Source organism: Scyliorhinus canicula, chromosome 3 (assembly GCF_902713615.1).
Source record: "Scyliorhinus canicula chromosome 3, sScyCan1.1, whole genome shotgun sequence".
Taxonomy (NCBI): Eukaryota; Metazoa; Chordata; class Chondrichthyes; order Carcharhiniformes; family Scyliorhinidae; genus Scyliorhinus; species Scyliorhinus canicula.
Window position 1 is genome coordinate 234964866 of NC_052148.1, and position 12268 is coordinate 234977133.

At 43.7% G+C, this 12268-nt stretch overlaps 1 long non-coding RNA gene across 1 annotated transcript in view; it reads right to left on the reverse strand.

The window, feature by feature from the left end:
- Positions 1-2627, reverse strand: part of LOC119963761 — a 73224-nt gene extending 70597 nt beyond the window's left edge. The window contains exon 1 of the long non-coding RNA XR_005460156.1: positions 2404-2627. This is a non-coding gene — a long non-coding RNA (uncharacterized LOC119963761). The remainder of the gene's footprint in view (positions 1-2403) is intronic.
- Positions 2628-12268: the final 9641 nt, after the last annotated feature.

Below are 12268 nucleotides of genomic sequence, written 5' to 3' on the forward strand. Positions count from 1 at the left end.
ATTACTCTTGGATCAGGATTTCTGAAAACTACAAAGTCCCGCAGCTAATTTGGGCATTCAGTTAAGATTTGCAAAACTCACAGCAAACCCCTAACAAAAACATACTTTGTACAACACTGAATCTAGTTGTAAAAGTCCGTCGCTAGACAAAACGTCACTGCGCATTGAAAGCCCATTTTTTAAAATGGATAACCACAGGGATTAATGTTTTGGCTGGTTGAGGACTTTGTATTAAAGTGTTATGTTTGGATCAGGAATTCTATACAATAGGAGTAAATGGGAAGTGCTTTACCCCATTGCAATTCTACACAGTAACATTTGGAATCACCGTGACTACTTTAGTTGCCTGTGCAGTATAGTGCGTTTCAGTTGAAGCTCTTTATTTGATTGTGTCTCCTCATACACAAAAAGCACTGGGCTGAAATTAATTTGTGCAATGGAGCAGAACCCATCGCCAGTGACTGTAAAGACTGCCAACCTTTGTCAAAAATCCCAGAGACAGCATGGTTGGCACAGTCACGTTAGGATGCATCAGTGCCTCCCACCCCATCAGAGACCTGGAGTGTTGGAGTCTGCCACAGCAGATGTAGTGCAGAAAAGGCCTAATGAGAACAAAATGGGTTCAAGTCTGAACCTCACAAAGGAACAAATAGGGCATTCCTGCAAGAGAAGCGAACCCCTCCAAGATCAATTAGATTCTCTCAGTGGCATTCTGGAGATGGGTCAGGTGGCACAGTGGAGAGCTTCCCAGCTTCTGAGCCGGGAGCTCTAGGTTTGAGACCTCATTCCCCTGGACGTGCTAGCCAAGAAAGGTGTGTTAATAACATGGCAAAACAGTTAATTTTCAACATGCAAATCCTTCCCTTGAGGATTTTGGCCTCAATGTTCTTTAAGAAAATATTGAGGCATATGACAATGTTTAATATTGTTACCACAAACTAAAATACGCTTTAAGCTGTTGCAGTTTACTGAGCTAGATTTTCCATTGGATGCGCGTTAACAACTGATGATAAATCCATCGGATATTTCCTACTGCTGCGCGAGGTTAGAAATATTCTTCCATGCCAGCAGTAAAGATCCCATTAATGGAAAGGAACAAGTGGTAAATTTAGTCAGTATGGGCTGGTTTTTTTGAAACATTACCATACCCTGCAGGCAATAACTACTGACTGCCATTCAAATGCAAGGCTGGAGTCCTGGCTGCCTTGCTTCAGAGAAATTGGAAGGCAAGCAACTATTGCATTGGCTCACTGCTGATTAGCCTATTCTACTCTTACTAGCAATAACCCATTGTCATCAGGGGTAAAATGGTTTGGTCCAGCAGCTGTTAGTAATGCCAACTGATGCTTTTAAAACAATTGAGTGGGACATTTGGATGTGGGCCAAGCCATGTAAGCTGTCGGTGTACACCCGTGTTAGTATTTCACAATGCCGATGTGCTCTCAGGGAATCTTTGTTGAACAAAAAAGTTCACATTTTGAGATGGTAATTTGTCTTTCTGGTGTTAAAAACACAAGATGAAGAATGGTTGTGGTATCCCTAGCAAGGAGTATAAATTAAGGTCTTCCACCTCGCCAACCTGTTGCAGAAAAAATTGCCTGACAAAAATGATGTTTCTTAAAAGATCATTATTTATGGTGCACCCTCTCAATTATGCTCGGACTAATCTCAACCAAGCATATGTACAACCATCCCCAACAGGTACTGTTTATCTGAACGAAGCTTTTCAAACATAATTTGAGGGTTACAACATGTTACAGCATATAAGATACTTAAGAACTTAAGAACTTGCTTTATGCAGCAAATGACCCCCTGATAAAGAGACAACAAACCCAAGCGCTCATAAAATGGAGCCGGATTTTCCAACAAAACTCAAGTCCTCATAGAAATTGTTCTTATCAGCGTTTCTACTTTCTCTTTTTTGTTATTACACTACTCCCCTCTCTAAACAAACCATCACGAGAAGATTATTAGTCCTCAGCATTCCACTTTTATATGAAAGCAATGTGACTTGCTGATCCCTTGCAGAAACCTAATCTGAGCACAAGTTATTATCCTACCCTTACCCTCCATGATGCCTTGTGCATCTTGTGATGTTGTGTGTGTTTTGCTAGCAACTAAATTAATAACAAATGCTTCTAAGTGTTGCAAAAACCATAGGGTCTCTCCCCTCTGCCTCCTTCCAGAAGGCACAGACAGAACTACATGCATGCCAGTGCTGGGGATAAAATGAAAAGGCAACAGAGAGATCAAGAGCTGTTTCAAGAACTAGAAGCGACTGTCATTTGCAATAGAAAAACCCACAACTCTGGTCTGGATTAATTACTTGATAATTAAACAGCTTTGATTTAATTAAATGCCTTGTTCTTCTGCGCACCAGAATCACAAGCAAGAAACGCTCACCCCTTTTCACAGCAATGTCTCTGCAGCCTTTCCGCGGCCTCTCCTTTCCCTCGCAGCCAGGATGCCTCTAGCAGTGTGTTGTTTTTCACTAAAGAGAATAAGATTTCACTGTTGGCAGCACATGAATTTAATAAGTAAAGAGTGCCAGAATTGTATTGGACTGAAATGTTACTCTGCCTTTCTGCTTTCTGGTTTGCTCTGCACTATATTTCAAGGCTTTCTGTGTTGTCTGCAATGTTTTGCACATTGCGTGGCTTTTTTCACTGTGGTCTAGTTAGACATTGCTGCATTTTGCAACTCTGTGAGCCCTAAAAGTCTCTGATGTTTTCCTAAATCACCGTTTACTCCAAAGCTTCGGATAGCTGATGTTGCTTTCCCATTGGATGATGACTTTTGGTGGTCGACTTTCCAGAATGTATGAAAGAGAAACATCCTTCAGGATTTCCAGATGTTTTACCCATTTTATTGACTGGTTGGATATGCACTGTTTTAGGCTACTTACTACTGTGTGTGTGCGTGAGGGACTGGAGAGAAACTTGGGAGTGCCAGCCTCACATTATCCAAGCCTTGCCGATTCCAGTGTGTTCATTCTCTGTTATTGGTATCTTCAGATCTTGATAGAGCGGCTATTGACATCAGTTAGCCGGCAGTGTGCAGTGCCATTTCCCATATCGACTGTTCTTTTCTCTGAAGGATATTTCAAGCTCTGACCAACTTTACAACTGCAGGAGACAGAGTCAAGGGATCTAAATTATTTGGATTCTATGGTTTGCAATCCAAGTACCCATCCATCAATCAACAGGTAAATTGGCTGACCTATTAATGTGCAGTTGGTATGCAATTCCAACAGGCTTGTTGCACGCATGACTTTTACTCTTGCTAATTCCAAAGTAAGCAAGAGGCTGCTTGACTTAACCTTCCCCCACCGTGCTTTCAAGGTTGGGGGTATGGGGCACTTAAAATCTTACCGCCACATACTCGCATGCCTCCACCTACCAGAAATTGTGCGGGGGTGGGGGGGGGGGGGGGGGGGGGGGTGGTGATGAGGGAGGCTTGTGCCTACTTGAGGCCCTTAAGTGGGCACGTTCAAATGGTGGTCCTGGTAGAGCCTGATGGAGGAATATCCTGATCGGCATGGTGAGCCCAGTGATAGGTCTCATTTTCTGCCGTTCTCCAGTGATCCCACCTGATTTTATTCCCTGTGGGGATGAATTTCCATGAGGGATCTCCAGCTCTTCCACCTTAACTTTGGCAGAAAAGGTCTGGAAACCCTGAAAAATGGTACAGACTGTGTTACGCCATTTCTCGGCGATTTGGCATCTCCTTCACCAAAGCTATAGAAGGACAATGGCAGAATCCTCACACAAGTTAAACCTCTCTGTTTCTGAGCCTTTTTCATTACATTAATGTCAGTGTCAGTTGAACAAGCTATATGGTATGAAGCACTAACTTATGATTCTGATATCAAACCTTCAAAACCAAGCACAGGGATGTTAAGGGGATTCTTGTTGACAGGATCTCTCAAAGCCTGTAGAGCCTTTGATACAGTATGACATATCAGTTTCTTTGAAAAGTTCATTGTGTTCAAAGGCTCATTCAAAGTGAGCCTTTGAAGTGGATGCACTTCTACATTAGGGTCACATTAAAGTTCACCTTTCTTATGGCAAAAGCTGTGGATAGATAGTCGCTCAGAGAAGCATGGGTACCCCAATACTGGTTCCTACCAATTACATTCAAAAGTAATGTTGTTCTTTCTGTTGATGTGTCTACCTTCTGTTGAAAGACACGCATTAGTCAAATGGATGAAAACAAAACGGACAACTGGTGGACAAAGTGACTCTTAGTTGAATTAGGAAGGCCATAATAACTTCAGCATGCATTAAACTATCAGGAACAGTGACTTGCCCATTATTACCCTGGTACACACCCAGAATCTTATTTTGAATATTTCACAAACAGTTTCGGTATTTGATATATTTGCTTGTCCTCAGCTGCACCATTGCCACCATCCACCACCCCCCCCCCCCACCCCCACCCTCCGTACGACCAATGAACAGAAAGTGCATATTTGGAATTTTGAAAATGGGATTCAGATGTCAAGACTTCACAGGAGAAATATGACAGTGCAGTACTCAGAAAGTCTGCAAATACTTAGCTGCTTGTTGCATTTGAACAACATACAACACCACTGTGTGGCATTACAATCAGCCTGTCAGGATGCAACAGTAATTTGAAATAGTTTACATTTTGTTTTCCAAAATTACACAGCTGTATGGGCAAAATTAAATGTTTCAATTCGCATATTCCAAGTAAAAGCAGATGAAATTTGTACCCAAGAGTGTAATGTGTATATTTACATCTTTTTTTTTCTGGTGTAGGGGTTTGCCACCAACATGGGTGTAATGTAATGATGATCTCTCCCCTTCTCTGTTTAATTTGAAGAACCTTACTAATTATAGCTGTATCATTGCTAAAGCGGGAGGATGTGGCCAACATAATTAACCTAGTTTCTACATTTACCACTGCACTTCTGGTGCTACTCATCTCCCTTTATCCCATCTAGTATCCCGTGTTGCTATTCACGCATTCCTTGATATCCTCTAATTAGTCACCCATCTAGGTGACCTATTGGCTCGCCGCCATTTTAACTCCATCTCCACTTGTTCTTCAGGTGTATGTGCCTGATTCGTGGACAATCATTTGGTCTCTGCTAGGTGGCGTGGTAGTAATGGAATGAGCATGAATGTGGCTCCAACTGAGGCAACCTTCAAACCTCAGGTATACCCTAGCTCTCACTTGGTCAAGTCTGTAAAAATAGTTCTGTCAACCATTGGTGTAGGTAAGCCTGCACCAATATCGGGACGTGGGTCACCAGAATGTTAAGGTTCTATCCATAGACTACAGGAGTGTGAAAGGTTTGTCCAGTAATTCTAGTCTACAACACACTTGGTTGGGGACTTGTTACGTGCAAAATGCCAGCTGTCTCATATAATGACAGGCACTGAAGTTCACAGTAGTTCATTCATTGTACATGAATCAATTTGGCTAATTATGTCTTTCAACGATTGATCTGTTCTTCTATGGAAAATAAGGAGCTTGTGAGTCACTTGGTTTAGTCACTGTAGTGGATATTGTGGTTTGGCAACAATGCACACCGATAATTCCAGCTGAAATTGAGCATCGTGTTGACTTCTGTCACTAACCCTCTCAGATTGTGCGGGATCAGCGCCTGGTCTCTGGCCTCTTCGGCAGGTGACTTGACATTGTGCCACAAGTGTCTCAGGTTAGTGGGGGCAGGGCTAGGGAGGGAGTTACAACATTGCCTCCCTTTCAGGAATGCAGGCCTCAATCTCATCCTGACTTGGAATATGGGCTCCACCAAAACTACAAAGTCACCTGGCATACAGGCTGGTCATGACTTCAGTGTGCAAAGCTGATTTGGCACCAGCAGATCAATTTGGAGCTCAACACTCCAGCCAACACTCAATTTTAACCTCATCAATCTGAATGTTACAAGTGTTTATGCTTTCTGTAGTTGTTTCAAGCTGCAAATCAGTACAGGTGGAGGTGCTGAACGGCTTTCTGATGAATTCAAGGCTTTTAAACAATTCAGTTACTCCCAGACATGGGTGATCTAGTAAGGATTTCTCCCGGAAAATGGCTTGAAGAATGAACAGAGGTTGCATAGAGCTGAACAAGCTGTTGGAAAAGGAAGGAGAAGGGAAGGAGCAGGAAAGGAAGGGGGAGGGAAGAATGGCTCTCCGAGCACAGGGCCATATAAAGAGGCTGTGAAGATAACTGTCAATGAATGTAGTGTCTAGCTCCTTCCATGCTGGAATGGAAATATTTGCAACGTCTTGTAGTTTTCAATGCACTGTTGCTTAAGGAAGTTCCGTATTCAATGAGACATTAATACTTTTCATTCTTTCTTGCCAGAAACAAGCAGGGAGAGTGAACATGCACACTCACTAGTATTGCAAGATGCCATGGACTGCGCACAAATCACTTTAGAGGGAGATCTTTTCAACTAATTCTTATATGGAACAGAGATAGATTCACCTTCCTCGATGTCCAATGTGTGAGCACAGATATCAAATCATGCAGGTCATTGTTCGATATGCTTGCAGCAATCTCGCTGCTTCATTCTTCAGCAGTTAACTCTGTCAGTTGCATTTAATCCTCCCCTGGCACACTCAAGAGCAGAACTATTGGGTGGCTAAGGCTTTTAGCTGACGACATAGCACCAGTGTGCAATCCATGCATCGGCAGCATACGTATAGTGAGAGCCATGATGTCATGCAGAATGCAATAGAACAGACTATTGGCTCGCTGATAAATATTATTGCTGCTTGGACCATTGTGGAGGAGCCCTGTAGGACCAGGCATGCCAAGGCTTTTGGTGATCTGATGCATATAGCACAATCTTGCTGGGACAGACTAGTTATCTGGTGAGCAGCTGTGGAACCAGGAGGAGGAGGTGAAACAGGAGGAAGAGGAAGGGAGGAAGCATCATAGGCAGTCCCTTACTGTCTGTACTCAAGAACTCATCTGAAAGCAATGCCAGTAACTGCAATCCCACTCCCCCATTCACTACCAATCCCACTGACGACCATTGTTTCTGCTTGGTCACAATACCAACATTAATTTACCTAAAATAAATATTGCAAGCCAAATTTACAAATGAAACCATGCCGTATTGCATCCACCAGTCAGCTAACTACACTTTCTTGTTTCCTTGGAGCCTTTCTTCCATATGTCTTTCCTTTTCCTAATGCTTCTATACAGTATTCAATCAATAGCTACAAAATGGCTGGTGGAAGGTTGCATATGTTAGTGGGAGATATTGTGATTGGTCTTGGATGACCATGATCAGCAGCTCTGGGCCTGGAGGCTTGGCTTCAGACTGTACTATCTCATCATTGGTGGCAACAGACTGGGCTGTTTGTACGGTATGCAATAACAAGGGTACTTGGAGCCTGTGCCAATCTCCTGGGGCATCGCCATAGCACTCCTCATAATCTGTTAGAGGACAGGTTACTGGACAGCACGTCCCTTTGCACATTCTTGGCACAACCATGATGCCAGCAATCTTAGCTTCTGGGCAGCAAGCTCACCTTGCATGTCAGTAGACTGAGTTCCACTACAGCCCTCAGATGTGGTTGCTGCCTGTACTGCAATGGGAGCCTGATCACTGGCCACCATGGTTGCATTCACAAGTGGGCCACCACTCCATGCTGAAAAAGTTGGGTTTAAAACGCTGCATAAAACTTAATGTCGGACTCCTCCATGCTCTCTGACATCCAATGCAGGCTTTCTGGCAGGTTTTTCAATGCAACAATGATTTTTGAGCTTACCATAATTAAATAAAGTCCCCATAGTCCCAGATGACCATAGGCTGCGTTGCCCTTGAGGGGGAGAACTGATTGGTGGTGATTTAACCTGAGGATCACCACATCTCAGGTGAGGGGCAAGGTTGAGAAGGTTGAATATCCTCAGCTGGTATGGGAATTGAGCTAAACCACCATTATTCCTCTGTCAGCCTCTCTACTGAAGTGTTCAACTGTATTCTGTGCAACCTCTGTGCGACCTTGTTCCCCGGTGAGTTGGCACCTTCTTTACCCTTTGCCCTGGCTGCAGTCCAATCATGCCTGGTGTCTCACCTCCCACCTCCTCTAATTTATTCTTGCACGCAGTACGTGTATCTAAGCTGGTGGCTGCATAGGTGAAAGCAAATGACGTTGTAGTATCATCATCAGCACTCTTGGAGTTCCTCCACGGACTGGTCAGGTTGTGTCTGTCACATGTCTGAAAGAAAAAAGACACAAGAGTAAGGTTGTAGTGCAGAGGGTGCAGATGAAGGGTTGGACAGCAGTGCTAAGAGGGTGAGGTGAAGCATATGAACGTTAGTTATGAGTCTTAATTCTAGAGATTGATGGTAGATGAGCAATGGAGATGTGGTGACATTTGAAGTGTTTGGGCCTCATCCCACAGATGGTAGGATATGGCATTTGAAGATGCATTCACTGACCATGACCACTCGTATGAAGTAATTGAACTTCCTGTTACACTGTATGCAGGTCCTGAGGGCTGACTCCTGACCTCTACAGCGATCTGCTCCGACTGCCTTTTGAGGGCCTCCAGGCCTTCTGTGGATACAGGACACTTCTCCCACTTTTAACCTTATGTATCCAATATAGTGCCAGAAAACCATGGAGGCCTTTCTCTTCCAAGTTGTTCCATTCTTCACTGTTTCCTAGATCAGATTCCCTTCTGACACAACTGCCAGAACTTGCTCCAACCACAATAAGTCCCATTAAGTCTTGCAGGATAACTTTAAATGGTGCTAGCAAGGAATCATTGCTTTGGGCTCCCTGCTGATGCATGCGGACAATGAACAGCTTGTTTTGCGCTGACTGCATGCACTAATTATTCAAGTGAGCAGGCAATATAAAGATGGCTTATTGGCTGCATTGCAGCAATCAGATACCGATCAATCAAACATCATGATTCCAATGCACATTTTCAAGATTTATCAATCTAGCCGGCAATATTTTTCTCAAGTTGTTTGAATGCAGCTCAATATAATTTTCCGCCCTTAATTCTGTTAATGATCACAATTGGTATTTCAATGGAAAATGTGTTTCAAATATAGAAAACCCAGTTCTGGAAATTAATGATCTTAATCCATAAACAAATACTGTATGATACACTTGAACTGCAATTCCAAGCAAGTGTTAGACTTCAGCAACATTATCCTTTCAGGTCTTACACACTAAAATTAGTGTTTGATGGAGGCTGAGGAATGATTCAAAACCGCGTTCCTATTGCAGGCTTCCCTCTCAAACACCGGGGGTATTTTTAACCTAATTTTCCAGGAGATATCAAATGGGCAGGGTGTAAAACCAACATTGTGTCCAATCTCGTCACTTTCCAAATGGTTGGTTTAAGTTAAAATTGTTCCCATTTTAGGGCGGCCTGTGGCGCAGTGGTTAGCACTGGGACTGTGGCGCTGAGGACCTGGGTTCAAATCCCAGCCCTGGGTCACTGTGCGTGTGGAGTTTGCACATTTTCCCCTTGTCTGCGTGGGTTTCACCCCCACAACCCAAAGTTGTGCTGGTTAGGTGTATTGGCCACACTAAATTGTCCCTTAATTGGAAAAGAAAAATAATTGGCTACTCTAAATTTGAAAAAAAATTGTTCCCTTTCTGCATCAACGTCAAGGCCCCAACTTTCAGAGTTGTCTGTTGGTAGTTTCCATGTATGTGTCAACAAATATTTTCATACATTTAATGATCAGTTCATTTAAATTCTACCTGCAGTTGACAAATAAATCCTCAAGTGTGGAAAGACTGGTCCCGAGAATGGAATGCCCAAAACGTTTCATGATGCAAATGTACTATTCTTCAGTGAATAGTCTTGTAGTGCGGGTCTCGTATGCATCATAACTGAATTTGTGGAAAAGAAAATCTAATTCAAGAAAGAGCAGGTCAAAACCACTTAAAAATCTACTTTTATGTTTGGACCAAATCAAACTCAAATGTAAGAAAACATTTTTTACCTGGCTGTTGATAATGGAAAATGGCTTCAGGAATGGTGTTCCTTTTAATGATTTGTCTTAATAGAGTTGACATTTATGACTTTGACATCCTCTTGCAGTCAATCTTTTACATTTTCTCTGTTGAACTCTTTAATGCGTACCTGTCTATCTTCTGACTGTCATCACTTTTGTTCATTCTTCCCCTTTCCCATGTTGTCAGCTGAAGTTCATGTGCTACAAAGAAGCATGTTGAAGAGTCAACACTGGATCAGTATTGTAAAGAGGATGTTGGTTAGCTTGGTCGGATGGTTTGTGATGTGGAGCGGCGCCAACAGTGTGGGCTGATGTTATTCATGAAGCCCCGCCTTCTCAACTTTGCCGCTCGGCCGAGGTATGGTGACCCTCAGGTTAAAACACCACCAGTCAGCTCACTCTCTCAAAGGGGAGAGCAGCAGACCTCTGATACATTTTAAAAGAGAGGCGCTCTTCATCGAGAACTATTTCACGAACCATTTCTTTCTCAGCTGCTCACACACATGACAAGAAACTGTGAATCGAAAATAAAAGCTAAAATTGCTGAAAGTGCATGCTTACCAGTCAGCACGTGAACGGGAAGGATAACTGAACATTTCGGGTGGAAAACTTTATCAGTTGTCAGTTGTTATCAATTGAGAGAAGTTCCTTCATAGACCTGGTATGAAGAAAGAGGGGAGGGACAATGTTCAATGAGAATGAAGAGTTAGGGTCCCCTGATCAATTTGATGAAGAGGTGACTAATGGATTTGGCAGGCTGCAGATAGATCTTGTCGTGATGGAAACGGATTAGCATTATATATTGTAAACAACACAAAAGCCACCTCAGTCAGGCAGGTAAAAGGTTAAAGGTGACTCAGGCCTGCAGCTTTAACTTATGGGCAGTGAAATTGGCCAATGTCCTGGGCTCACAGTGAACGAGCAGCTGATTTTTTAATCTGATCTTCATTCCGCAGGAGTTCACCGAACAATAGCGCAAACCCTTCTTGGAGGCTTATTTCCTCGTCTCACTTGTTTTTACTTGGTTTAAAATTTAAAAAAAACATAGCAATATTTTCTGTGTACAAGCTGGTAGGGTGAAAAATCATTTGCTATGAGCTCATTTGTGCTGCTGGTGTATTCTCCACTGTATGGATTGGTTACCTGTTATACCTGCCACCTGATCGTCCTCTCTGTTAACCTCAATGGGAAAGAAACCTAGAGGGGTGTACAGTGGACATCTGGGCCAGGCATCTCCGGTCATCAGGATTCACTTTTGCTGCTGGCAGCTCACCCCTGCCAGCAGGTTTCGTGGCAGCGTGGAGTGATTTTGATGGAAAATCCCATTGACAAGTGGCAGGGAAATTGAACCCCGCCACCAGACTATGACGCCCGGCCCAAGAAAGATGTGGCTGAGGGATCGGAGAATCTCACCCCTGATCTGATACCATGGGTAGAATTTTGTTGTCACGCAGTGGTCCCAGCGATGGGCCGGAAAGACAAAATCGACCCCACCGTGGCCATTTGTGGCATTTTCTCAGGGACTAATTTGACACTGGGGCTACCATCCGTTGGAAAGAAGGCTGCCGCTAATTGGAGGACCAGCGGGTCAGCAGTCTCATCAGCCCCATTGGGAGTAGTGGCCACTGATGAAATTGCACCTGGAAGAACCGGCTGCCATGGAAGCATATTGTCCTCCCAGCCAGAAGCTCTAGGAACAATCAGGGAAGCCCTATCCAGAAGCAAAAAAACATTCAGGCCAGTATTCTTATTTTTCAGCTTTTGCTAGTGTTCCCTTTTAAAGCATAGAAGACCAGTTTGGATCAGTATTCTTATTTCACTAGTTTTTTCCTTCTGGGTAGTAATTCAATGAGTGGGGCTGTTTGGTGATGGAGGATGGAGTTTGCCACAGGGGCAGCCATTGCCAACAGAGAGGCTGTCCAGGGGCCGAAGAGTGCCCAAATAGGAGGCCCGCCCCAAGATCTCATGGTGATGCCGAGCAGAGAACTCAACCATCCCTGGTAAAATATCAGCGGTGGCAGAAAGAAGCCTAATTGGCCTCTGGGGAGAGGACAATCCTCCACCTTCCCCATTGCTGGTGAAATACCACGATGACCAGAAGGTGATAGACACACCTCCCACCTTCCCTTGCCATTCTACTGGGCTACCCAACGTCCCAATGCATCCCTACGGAGATGGTCAAATTCAGCCCCACCGGTGTTCCACTCACTCAAGGTGAAGGTTCATCCCATGATCCCAAAATGAAAGGGAATACAATGAAATGTAACTAGGAGAATGCAGCAGAAGCCCTGGAGA